A 12,820-nucleotide genomic window follows, 5' to 3' on the forward strand; every position below is an offset into this window, starting at 1 on the left:
TGGAGGGCAAACGTGTCACAGAGGTTAAAAAAATTCTCTTGTGTGGATCGTTCCGTGGGTGGAGCAGGAGAAGCACAGATGCCAGGACACATTTCCAGGGACCAGATCTGACACCAGAGACATCCCCTATCAAACCAAAAACCACCCACCTCCTGTGTGAGATTTGAGTGGGAAAAAGGGGGATGTATTAACCCAAAGAAAATCCATTTGCTGAGCTGCTGTGTGGGTGTAGGGGTGGGCTGTAGAATGACATTGCTATTCGACCCCAGGTGCCTGACTTCTGAGGTGATTTTCTCCAACCAATCAGAGTAACAGGGAAAGCACTGTTGGAAATGAGGAGCAGTGGAAACTTGGACAGGCAACCTGGCATCTGGCTGCCACCCACTCATCGGCAATGGCCTGTTTGGCTGCTGTGCTGATTGCAAGATTTCGGTCAATTATTTGACCTTAAAATCACCCACCCTGTGTATATTGGCGTCTGCTCACTCTGAGCCCGCAGGCGGCTGACTGGTGAAAGGTCGTGCTGTCTAAAGTTCCTACCAATGCAGAGGTGAACTAAGTACAGCTTGTAACTCTCTTGTCCAGCATCCTTGGGACCTGAGTGGTCCCAAATGAGGAGATGTGCCAGCTGAGGGCAGGTCAGTCCCCACAGCTGCCTGGAGGAGAGGCCCCTCTCCTGCTGGGCTCTCCCACAGGGTTGCAGGGCTCCCCAACCTTGGCCGGGAGTCCTGCAGCCGTGGGGCTGCCAGTGAGGTTCCATGCCCTAGCTGGCTCCATGTGTCTGGCTGGGGTCCCTGTGGCTGCAAGGCTGCCAGTGGGGCTGATTCCTCACCATTGGTGCTCATGACATGGCTCCTGACTGCAGCTGGGCTCCCCACATTGGGGCTCCCCAGCCTAGCCAGACTCCCTGTTGTGGGGCTCCCCACCTGGCTCTTTGCCCCAGAACTGCCCCTGGGGCTTTCCAGAGCAGGTTGCCAGCAGGGCTTCCTGCCACCAGCAAGGCTGTGCTCCAGCCCCACATAGCTGGAGCTCTCTGCTCCAGCAACATACATTTTCCGAGAGTTTCAGCCTGTACTGACCTGGGCCGCATTCCCTGGGGAATAATACTGCTTATGCAGGAAATCTAGCACCGCCCCTGGAACTGACTGAACAGATCCCTCTGCCACTGGGGTGCATTCTGCCTTCCACAGGAGTTTGGGAGTCTGCTAAGAGCCAGATGAAAGAACAGGGCAGCATCCCCTGGGATGGATGGGGGATTGGTAAGTTTCCACTCTAGGGTTTTCATCCCAAGAATGTGGATGCATTGAAGGTCACCTTTTATTTTAAAGTTCATTTCATAGCTGGCAAAAAAATGATGCCCAAACTCTGTAATAATCTCTTGTCTCCCTGGTCTCACACTTAGGCTGTGTCTACACTTGCACTCCTCTTTTGAAAGAGGTATGCAAATGAGGGAAATTGAAAATGCAAAGGAGGTGCAGATTTGCATATCTGGCATCTCATTTGCATATTATTTCAAAATAGCTTCTTTCGAAAGAAGAAAACCAGTGTAGACATGGTTCTTTTGAAGTAAACCCCATCTTCAAAAGAATCCTTCTTCCTTTTTTTTTATGGGAAGGATTCTTTTGAACGTGGGGTTTACGTTCAAAAGAGCAGCGTCTACACTGGCTTTCTTCTTTTGAAAGAATCTTTTGAATTTAGAATATGCAAGTGAGGTGCCAAATATGCAAATTCACACCTCATTTGCATTTTCAATTTGCCTCATTTGCATACCTCTTTTGAAAGAGGAATGCAAGTGTAGACGCACCCTTAGTGTCACAGATTTGTCAAGGAAAATGCAATCGGTCAGTATCGTAGCAGCCTTCCAGCATTTCTCCTTCAGCTTTTGCTGCCTCCATAGCTGGCATCAAAGGAGCTGTTGGCACCTTCATGTACAGTTTGCCCAATTTGCCTGATGCCCAGTTTTCATGGACATGTGGAGCATGATGGCAAAGGACCCAAAACACTTGAGATATATCTGACTTTGACATGGCTGCACTGTTTGTAGGGCCCAGCAAGCATGTGAGGGGTTAACATGGGATTCTACTGTGCATTCCCTGCACTGAATGATAATGGCTTTTCCAAATTCCCTTCCCTTCACTCCTCACAGGTTGCCTAGCATCTGTTAGGGTGGCTCAGTAATCTAATTAACTGCCACTTGGCTATTAATATCACAGCAAAGAGTATGAAGACTCTATCATTTTCAGCTCGGGGCAGTGGGGCTCAGCTTAAGAGCCATCCTAGAACTGAAAATTAATTTTCTTGGTTTGCTGATGAACAATAAATGCCCACACCAGCCACTCAACTGGGAATAAAGGTGGAATCTGATTCTTTGGCTACTGAATTAAATTTTGCTCAAATCTTTGGATCTGTGCAAGGGATAGGAAGTCTACATCCTGCATATGCCAGAACCACTAAACTGGGTAGAGTTCTTTGTGATTTTTTTTTTTTAAATCAAATTTAAAACTTTCTGGACAGAACTTTTTTTAGGTCTCAATATTCCCGAGTTGTCTGCAATCTCAAACTAATGCATGAAAACCAGGAAGTGTAATTGACTAGCATGGTTGCATGATTTGAAAGTAATGATGTTTTTAACGTCAATGTAGAGAACTAAATGTTTTTGGCTTTGTGCTTCTGATGGGTTATTAGTCACCAAAAGAAAGGAAACAGTTGAAAGTACAGGCATGCAAGCCAGGTGGCATCCTGTCCAGGATATATTTTACCTTTTTTTAAACTAATTTGTCCTGTGTTTCTGACAGCTCGTTAAATCAAAGCATTGAAAGTAAAGCCTGTACTGGAATAGATTTGCTGTCACCTATATACTAGACCCTGCATAAAAGTTGGGAAGGGTGCTCTGGAAGTTGATCTTTACTTTTGTTAATCTAGAATGCTAGTTAAGAATCTGAAGAGGATGTCTCCAAGAGATTATATGCATTGGTCCATATTCCCACTCAGGGGAGGGGGCATGATGGGTGGATTCAGAAGAGTGAGTTGCAGCTTCCAGAATAGGGGATTATATGGTGTCCTCTGTCCCGGTGTAAATTAGGACCATTGAGATTGGGGAGGAGGAGTGGGAGGGGGAGTTGCTGTAAGGTAAGCCCACTGGCTGTGGTCTATCCACTATACAGGGATAGCCAGAATTCAGCACCTTTCCTTTGCATCTTTCTGAATGTCACCCCCTCTCTGATCCACTCTACACTGGGGGGAAGCTGAGCATGGCTATGGGGGATGAGGGGCAGATAATGGTGGCTCACTGGGAAGTGCAAGGGAGATCTGGCTGCTTTTCACTCCCTTTGCTCTTCAGGGGTAGGGCAGGGCAGGCCAGGCCAGGCCAGGCCAGGCCAGGCAATCTGACCTCATTGCTGTGGGAAGCTCCATTCAGGAGCACTTCCAGGTGTTCCGTATTGGGGAGAACCAGATGCCCACAGAGGTAATCCCTTTGAATGTCTGGGGTGCTTTGGCTCAGTCACCTCTCGGCTTTACCCCCTAGCAGCGGTTTGATGGCTACTGCCCTTCATTCTGCCCATGGACCAGAGTGCTCAGTAAAAAGCAACTACCCTAGTCCTTCTCCCTCCAATCCAAACCAAAAGCTAAGCTGCGTCTAGCCTTTAGTAGCCAAATGCAACTTTTTGTCATCTTTGGCTGCTGTTTCGACAGTTTCCCTGTGACTCTGGTGGGAGCCCTCAGGATTTTCCCACAATCCATCCTTACAGTCATCACCCTCTGAGCAAGGAAAGCGTAGCTGGGAGTCCATAAGCACCATTCCACCGTTGTCTAGAGGTCTGGTTGTTAGTGATTCCAGAGACACTGAATGTGCTTCCTGCGTGGTCAAACACAGTTGATCCAGGGTAGTAGCGCCAAGCCCAGAAATCAAACCCATATCTCCTGCATAGGTTTGCAAAGCACCAGCACCAGGCTTTTTAACCACATGTTAAAAGCAAGGGTGGGAAGGTGCTGACACACGAACAGGAGCTTTTCAAAGGCACACATAATAAGTCGGAGCCAAACTCTCAATGGTTTTCAGTGGGACTTGGGTACCTCATGCCCGTTTATACCTATGAAAAGCTCCCTGAAAAAAGCCTGGCTCACAAGCTCTAACCCTGCTTTAATTTAAAGTCTAACGTCAATGAATGAAGCAATTTGTTTCCTGCAGAAGGCTTGGCCTCCAGTGTGACCGTGTTTAAGCCCCAGGTGGTTTGCATCAGCCCTGCCTTTCAACCAGGATCCCCACGCCCCTTCTAAGAATACAGTGTGACCTTACTTCAGTGCTGAGCATATGAAGTAGTTCCAGGGATCAACCATGATTAGCATCTTAAAAAGGAAAAGCCTAATCCCTACCCCCGCCCCCAGCCCTACAGCTGATTTGTGTTCTGCCTGTGGTCAATGACCCCTGAAATAATAGGCTTTTGTCAGTGCTGCGGGGGAGAAGCTATATGGACATGGGAGCCAGCCTCTTCCTGATAGGATTTAATCAAGTGCTTTACTTTTGTCTGACAATACTTTCATCTTTCCTCTTCCCCCCACTTACAATATTTATGGAAACGTTTGCATTAAATGCATAGGATAAGAGAGCATAAAAGTGGCTTAGTCAATTCTTCTACAGGAGTCCTATCATGACTGCCAGACTCAATGCGAAGAGGCAAATGCAATCTCCAAAAACCTCCACTAATGAGGGCAATATAAATGCAAATTGGGAGCTGGGTTAATTGCTTAGGCCAGTGCGCTGCAGTAGTAACTGAGATCAAGCAGAGCAAACAACATTAAACAAAAGCAACTTCCAGCTAAGGAGAACTCTGCACCTCTGCGAGTAGGTAATACTGAAAAGAGGGCATGTGTGGAACAGGAGTCTCCATAGGTGCTGGAATTAACAGTGCAGGCGGGCTCTGCAGCACCCTCCCACTTCAACTGGTTTCCATTATACACCAGGTTTCTAGTTGGGTTCTACAGCTCTGAGCCCCTACGCTACCAAGAATTGCCCCAGCACTCCTGGGAGTCTCTCTCTCCAACCTACCCATCCTTTGTGAGGTGCCCTCATCATGGTATCTAAATACTAATTCAATATCTGTGCTATACTTTAATGCAGGGGTGGAGAACCCCCACACCAGCAGTCTCATGAGGTGCACAGCTTGCTGGATCCAGCCACTGAGGCTTGGGGCTCCCCTCCACGGCATCCAGCCCAATGTGGGGTTGAGGGTGTGGAGTCGTGGGCTGGAATCAAGCAAGCCAGGGTCCGATCTGGCCCACGAGCTCTGCCTGCAGGGCCTGGGAGATGGGGGGAGCCACTCTGTCCTCCGTACTCCACTGCTACTGCTCTCCCTCCCCCAGCTGGGGGAACAGCGGTGCAGCACTGCCTGGAGAAGCTTTCCCCCACCACCACTCTGGCTACAATTCTGGCCAATCAGAACTGGGGGGCAGTGCCTGGTAGCTGCAGGGGAGTTGCAGCAGGTAAGCAACCCCCACTACCCAGACCCTGCACCCCCAGCTCACTCAGCTTGCTCCTGCACCCCTTCCATCCAGATCCCCCCAGCTTCCCCACCGCACTCTTGCAGCCCCCTGCTCAGACTCCCCACCCCCAATTCGATCCTGCACCCCCTCCTGCCCATCTCCCCACCAGTCTGCTCTTTCACCCCCCCTTGCCCATACCCCGACTTCCAGTCTGCTCTTGCACCCCGCTTCTCCCCAAACTCTGCACCCCCAGCCCACTCCTGCAGCCTAACACTCTCTTAGACCCTCCCCCCACAAACTCCCAGCCTGCTCCTGCACTTGCCTCCTCCCAGACCTCAAGCCTGCTTCCTGGCAGCCCCTCCCACACTGAAGCACCTCATTTTTGGCCCCACCCAGAGCCTAGGAGCCCCACATCAATTTACTAGTCCTGGGCTCCTATAAGCTCAGGGTCTGATGTGCGAGCGGGTTTGTTTGTTTGTTTGTTTTTCAGTCATGGGGATTTTGTTTGTTTTTTGGTTTGGTTTTGGAGCTCACTTACCTGTCCCCTCCAGCTGAGTTTTCTGCAGACCAGTGGCCTCCCTCAACCTGAAAAATGCCCCCCCACCCGTCTTTAATGGATCGCACTCATAATGAGATTCATATCCATAATAATCCCTTCCCTAGGTTATTTAATTGCATCTTAAATTACAAGCATTTATGAAATATAATTTATTGTTCATCCCTTCTGCATGCTCGCTCTCTCTCTCTCTCTCGCTCTCTCTCTCTCTCTGCTGGAGGGGCAGTGAAACAGCTCTGACAGTTTCATGTTACAGTGAGGCAGATTGGAGTTCCTTATGTGTGGACATGCTGTGTTTGCCCACTGGCTAGTCTAGACTGACTGGTTTGAGCCTTTTAGGCCTGTAAAACTCACAGTGAAAAGAACTTAATAAAAGTTACCCCTGGCTTGGCTAGATGTGGCCAATTTATAAAAACATACCCTCCCTAAAATACTGTAGCTAACTCATCTCTGGGTAGTCACAGAGAGGTAGCCTTGTTAGTCTGTATCTTCACAAAACAAGAGTAGTCCTGTAGCATTTTAAAGAGTAACAAAATAACATCTCTGGGCAAGGACTTAATGTAGTTTTAGACCAGCTCAGCAGCTTGTAATAACCAAAGTAACAGAGTCACAGAATGTTTGTCAGTGGTTCATGGGGAAACTCCTTTGCAAAGGCAGGCTAAGCAATGACTGCAGCTCACTGCAGCTTTCCAAGCAGATGTTTGTCTCTGAAGCCTGTTTATCTGGCAGAGTCAGAAGGGAGTGGTTGGCCTGCAGAGCCAGGTATATGAAAACCAAGGTTTTTCTAAGCTTGGGTAGACAAATACCTTGTTTGTTCAGTCCGTGCAGAATCTGAGCCCTGAGCTCCGGCCTCAGGCTCTATGTATGAACTCCTTGGAAACTTGCATGGTTGTTATTCCAAGAGCTGGCTAGAGAATTATTCCCCCCTTCCCCCAGAAAAATCCCATTTTTCATGCATTTTTTAGCTGGGAGGTTCCAGACCAGCCCTCACGGTCTGTACTTGTTGTGAGCCGAACTTGCAGTCTGAGAATGAAGAGCCTCCAGTCCCAGGGTACAGGGCAGACTAACGAATGGCTGTGCCACCGCTGCTGTCTGACCTGGGCTGCCCTTTACAGGGCTTTGCTGCTGTAGCCTTCAGCCTAAACTACTCACAAACAGCCTGCAGCATGCACAGGGGTGATAAGTGGGGCGGGGGAGAAGGGGCAAAGGGGCACATGACAACCCCAAAACGCCATGGGCAGAAGGTACAGGCTGCTGGGGAGCCAGAACCTCTGGGGAACCCCAGGCTCTAGCCGGGGGGGGGGGGGGGCCCTGGCCTCTGGGATCGGGCTTGCCCATACTTACCGGTAGCAGCAGGGAGAAGGGGAACAATGGGGCTCTGCTCCACTAGCTCCTGGCCATGTCACTCGAGGGAATGGCAGGGCAGCATCCCACACTGGCCAGCAGGAATCAGAGCGGTGTGGCTGGCAGCTGGGGAGTGGAGAGGGAAAGGGAGAGTGGAGTGTGTTGTGGCTGCATTGTTTGGCTTCACCAGCCCCCACCGCTGCCAGTGAGTGTGGTGGGGTCCAACGTTTGCTGATGGGGTCCAGCCCCCCCACACACACAGGTCCCTGAGCAGCTTGGGGAGGGGAGTTGGGAAAGAGGTAGGGAGACGGGGGAATGTGGAGCAGGGGTGGGGAGAGGTGGGGCCTGGGGCGGGAAGAGAGCGGAGTACGGGCAGGGCCTGGGGTGGAGGTATGTTCTCCCAGCCCTCTCCAGGCTAGGGGTGGTGTGGAGAAGAGCTATGTAACTGGTGACCCCCCCCCACCACACCCCCCATGTCCTGCCTCACCTGTTGCCTTTGAGCATGCAGTTAACTCCCAGCAATGCCTGTGTGTGCTGAACCCAGCCAGCCGGATCTTCACATTTACCAGCCTTGTTTATACTGCAGGGGATGCCCAGCACCTCCCCACCCCCAGCTTTAGATTTCCTCCCAGAAATGTATGTGCTTCACTCAGGCCTGTCCTTTAGGGCCTGGGAAAACTTCCTCCCCATGCACCCCAGCCTCCACCCTGGCTCTGCTTCCATCCCCGCTCCACCCCTTCCCCCAACCCCACCTCTCTTCCACCCCACACCATTCCCACTCCATCCCTTCTCTGAAGCCCCCTTCGCCAAGCCGTGTGGCCTGGCGCTGGCAGCAGGAGTTGGTCCTGCCCCTGCAGCCACTGCAGGGGACACAAAGCAGAGTGGCCCAGCTCCATCCTGCTTTGCTGACTCCCAGCTGTATCACTTTGCTTCCTGCCACCTGTCAGAGGTGGGTGGGGCAATCCCACTCCTTCCCCCAAGCCCCCTTCAATGCACCTGGGAGTTGGGGGAGCAGAGCAGGCTGGATGTGGGTTGCACCAGCCAGTGAGTGTGGGGCTGGCTCAACCCCTCCTGCTGGTGGCAGGTCCCTTGGCCTGTACTGGCCCCATAGGTCCCCCCACCCCTCCCCCAAAATGCAGGGTGCAGGGGGCTTGTCCTGACCCATCCAATACACAACTGGTTGGATAACTACTCTCTGAGAACAGTTATCAATGGTTTGCAGTCATGCTGGACGGGCATAACAAGTGGGTTCTGCAGGGATCGGTTTTGGGACCAGTTCTGTTTGTTGTCTTCATCAACGATTTAGATAACGACCAAGAAGGTGCACGCACAAAGTTTGTGGATGATATCAAGCCAAGAAGTGTTGCTTTAGAGGACAGGGTTCTAATTCAAAATGATCCGAACAAACTGGAGAAACAGTCTGAAGTAAATGAAGTTCAATAAGGACAAATGCAAAGTACTCCACTTAGGAAGGAACAATCAGTATCACACATACAGAATGGGAAGTGACTGTCTAGGAAGGAGTACTGGAGAAAGAGATCTGGGGGTCCCTGTGGACAGCAAGCTAAATATGAGTCCACTTTGTAACCTTGTTGCAAAAAAAGCAAACATAATTCTGGGATGTTTTTACAGAAGTTTTATAAGCAAGACACAAGAATTCTTCTGCTCTGCTCTACAAAATGGAGTTCCCCAGGAACTTGCCTTTAATCATGCTGGATCAGATAAAGAGTTTATTAACTATAAAAAGAGTGTATGTGAGCACAAATAATGAGGCATGGAAGTCAGAAAGGACTACAAGAAAATACAGTTAAAACATAACTGATACATAACTTAACAAACGAATGCAGATTTGGGCCGTTTCACACCATATGATTTCAGCCATCTTACTGGCCAAACGTCTTAGGTCAAAGTTCAACAAGTGCTTCCTAGTTCATATCTGTTACAGTGACAGCAGGTGGCAAGAGGATTGAGAGGGCGTCTTGGGGTGTTTGTCCCTCCTTTTTTATAGTATCAGTCTCCCTCTTGAAAATGTTTGCGTCAGAGATTCGGGAGCCAGAGTCTCGTTGGCAGGATGGTCTCTGCTGCTTTTTCCTCACCTAGCTGATCTTTCTTTGTTTCCCTTCCTGCTTGATGACTCTTGTTAGTGTTTTAATGCAATTTAGCTGAGCGCACATTCCTTCGTTTGAGACAGACTCGTATGCCAACCTCAGTGTAGAATGCTGTAATGTCACATTCTACGTTGCCACACGCATTTTTATCAGGCTGAGCAAATGATGAGTTTCATGATGCTGCACAAGGCACATGCTGCATGGAGATTTTTTACACTAGTGTGCAGAGTGTGGACATGTACATTCTGTCGCTGGCCCCTTTCCAGTTCCATCAACAGCGGGGTTATCGTTACATCAGTGGCTCCGTCAGGGGATGCAATGAAGCAGGAATTACAAGGGCTGACAATACAAAGCTGCCTGCGATTCTCCAGACAAGCGAGCGAGAGTGGAGTCTGTTGTGTCCCTGGGGGATTCATTAGCCCCAGACGTGATTCCCCCTGACAGGGAGGGGCATGGTCTCAGCTGCTGAACTGGGGCCATGGTTGTTGACTGACCTGGGTATTAATGAGCTTTTTCTTTCTTTTTGCCTCCCTAGATGCCACTGTCGAATCCATCTCCCTTTCTGTCTGCTGGAGCCTGGCATGTGACCAAATGCTACCAGCCTTGCACATTAGTGCTCCCACCCAGAGCCTGCCCACGATCTTTGGCAGCCCTTCCCTGGCACAAGGAGCTTGACCTGAGACTGAAGCTGTACCATTTGGGCTCGGAGGAGGTCCTGCTACTCAAATGGCTGTGCAAGCAACTGAAGGAGAACAGAGCTGATGTTCAAGAATGTTGGTGGCCTTTTGTGGCTGGGACATTTTCCATCAGGGCTCTCATGTGTGGGAGTAGGAAGGGATGGGGACTTGTTTTAATATGTTAAAAAAGCTGAGCAGCCTCCACTGACACTGCATTAAGCCTGTTGAGAGCGAAGCTGCTGTCACTACCTTAGGGGGCACAGGCTTGAATTAAACAGTGCGCACTGAGTCCTCTGTAGTTTGCATGAGGATTCCAGCATGGTTGTTCAGTGGTCCTAGGAGCACACAATGCAGTAATCCTGCTAGTGCTTTTTGTACGGGGGGGGGGGAGGGGGAGGAAGGGAGAGGTTTCTACATGTTTTTAAAGCTGTTAATTCTCCTGTGTTCTTTCTGTTGGTTTTATGGGGCTGGGTGGGAGATGGGTAGCTGTTGCGAATGGGGAGATTGGAGAAACCAATTCTGCAGGGGCTGGAAGAGTTGCAGATCAGACCAGCAGAGATCTAGCGTAGTGCATAGATATTCTTAGCTGTGTGACCTGCTACCGTTGCTGGGCACAGAACCTGGTTGCAACTTAAACTGGTGACTAAAAACATCCCAGGAAGTAGAGGCTCCAGAGATCCAGTTTGCTTGCTGGGAGGAGGCAGGGACCTGCTTTGCACATCACAACATTTTTGGTGTTCTTCTGTAGTCTGCCTGAGGCCCGGCAGCGCCATCTGCAGCAGCTAGGGTGTGGCATTGTACGCCCATCCATGTGTCAAGATCTGACTTAATGAGTCTGCAAAGGGCTGATGTAATGCTGCGTGTTCGGAGCACGTTTTGGAGTCTTCCCTCTTCCCTGTTATGTCCACCAAGTACAGGGTGTGTAGGATGGAAGGGGGTGGGGGTTATCAGCAAACAAACAGGAGCAAAAGGTCTATCATACCCGCTCTGAACTGTGGTTCATTGAGCAGGCTGGCCTGCATCTAGCTGTGCCTACTCCGTGTTGCTGCAGAGGACAGCAAAGATACATTATCACACAATGGGCAAGGTGACTCATGGGAGTGAATCATCCCTGCCCCGCCCCTGTGCTGACACACCTTGGTGCCCGAGACTGCTGTACCCTGATCCCAGCCTGCATAGCTGCAACTGTTGGTCATAAGCACCTGCTAAGTTTCAGTGGCTGCTCTTTGCAGGCCAGCCGTGTCACTGCCTTGCTCTGCGCTCTTCCCTACTGCCTGAACTGTAAGTACCCATTCATTCTGAGTGACCCCTTATTCCCAGCGTGGATTAGGGCGCTTGGGTAACAATTGTTTACAGCCTAGAACATAACTTCTCCCACACCTAGGAAGGCCATTGCTGTACACAGGCATGGCTGCTCCAACATGCCTTTGCACATGCTCAAGTTTTCAGTGGATTAGCTAAAGCCGTAGCCCAGGCAGTAGAATAGCACAATGTGCTGTAAACCCTTCAGAGGGCCTCAAACACAGAAGCCTTCCAGGAGGGAAGAGATCCCTTCACTCTTAAGATGAGCACAGATACTTTTTATACAGCCACCTCAGCAACGGACTGAGTCGCGGGTTTATTTAAATGTTACAGTTTCTCTCCCAGTGTCTGAGAACTTTAATAAAAGTGGCTGGGAGGCCCTTGGAGGGGTTGTGTGAATTTTCTTTCTCAAACAAACAGGCTTTGAGGCCAATGCCAGGGTTCTAGTACAGTTGGCACCAAGTGGTGCCACAGATCTGTGCTTTTCCCAGTTCCACTAGCAGCACCACTCTAGCGAGCTGAAATTATTGATGCTTTGTAGTTGGAGAAACTGAGGCCCCAAGTTAGGTGATGTGGTCAAGGTCAAGGGGATGAATCAGTGGCAGAAATGGAAATCAAGGCCCATGCTCCAGGGCTGTTCTAACCTCTCAAGTGATTAAATGAGCATGTCCTGTAGAACTCTCAGAGAGGTACCCTGCCACCTCTTGTCTCTGCTTTACGTTGGTAATAATGCTACTCTGGAATTACTGTGTAGATTCTTAGTCAGCCGCAGTCACTAGAAGATAGCCATTTCCTTTCACTCCTCCCACACCCCTGGGTCACGATTGTGACAAGCAGATTGCGCTCATTGAGAAATAATGTGAGTCAGTCTCCAGTACTGGAACATCCAACAGCACAGCAGTGTTTGTATAGATACTGGGATACCATAGCTAGCTAAAGGAAGCAAGATGGTTAAAGCACTAAACTGTGACTTGAGAGACCTGAGCTCAGTTCCTCTGTGTGTGTGTTGCTGGGCAAGCCTGTGGGAGCTAGGTCACTAAATACCTTTGAGGAACTGGTCCTGAGTGGCTCGGTGCCTCAGTTTCCCAGTGGTAGATGGAGGACAATAGTGCTGCCCTATGTTACATTATTGTGGGATGCTCAGGTGCTAGGGGATACATGGGGGGAATGCTATAGAACTAGCTCATAAAAGATCTCCTTGGAAACATAGCTCACTGTGGGGCTACAAAATTCCCATTAAACTATAGAGTAGAAATACCCATTCATTTCTGTGAACCCAAATGTTACACTTGGCTCTGGCACTTTAAAAACCCAGGGGCCGGGGGGGAGGTGCGGGTTATGGAATTTGAGAG

General features: G+C 49.9%; 1 protein-coding gene across 2 annotated transcripts in view; it reads left to right on the plus strand.

Annotated features, from left to right (window-relative positions):
- Positions 1-10,490, plus strand: part of KLHL25 (kelch like family member 25) — a 34,244-nt gene extending 23,754 nt beyond the window's left edge. For both annotated transcript variants that reach the window (XM_075006772.1, XM_075006773.1), the window contains exon 4: positions 10,025-10,490. The gene's annotated coding sequence lies outside the window, so the exon portion shown is untranslated. The remainder of the gene's footprint in view (positions 1-10,024) is intronic.
- The last annotated feature ends 2,330 nt before the right edge of the window (positions 10,491-12,820 follow it).

The sequence above is a fragment of the Carettochelys insculpta genome, chromosome 12, assembly GCF_033958435.1.
Source record: "Carettochelys insculpta isolate YL-2023 chromosome 12, ASM3395843v1, whole genome shotgun sequence".
NCBI classification, from domain to species: Eukaryota; Metazoa; Chordata; order Testudines; family Carettochelyidae; genus Carettochelys; species Carettochelys insculpta.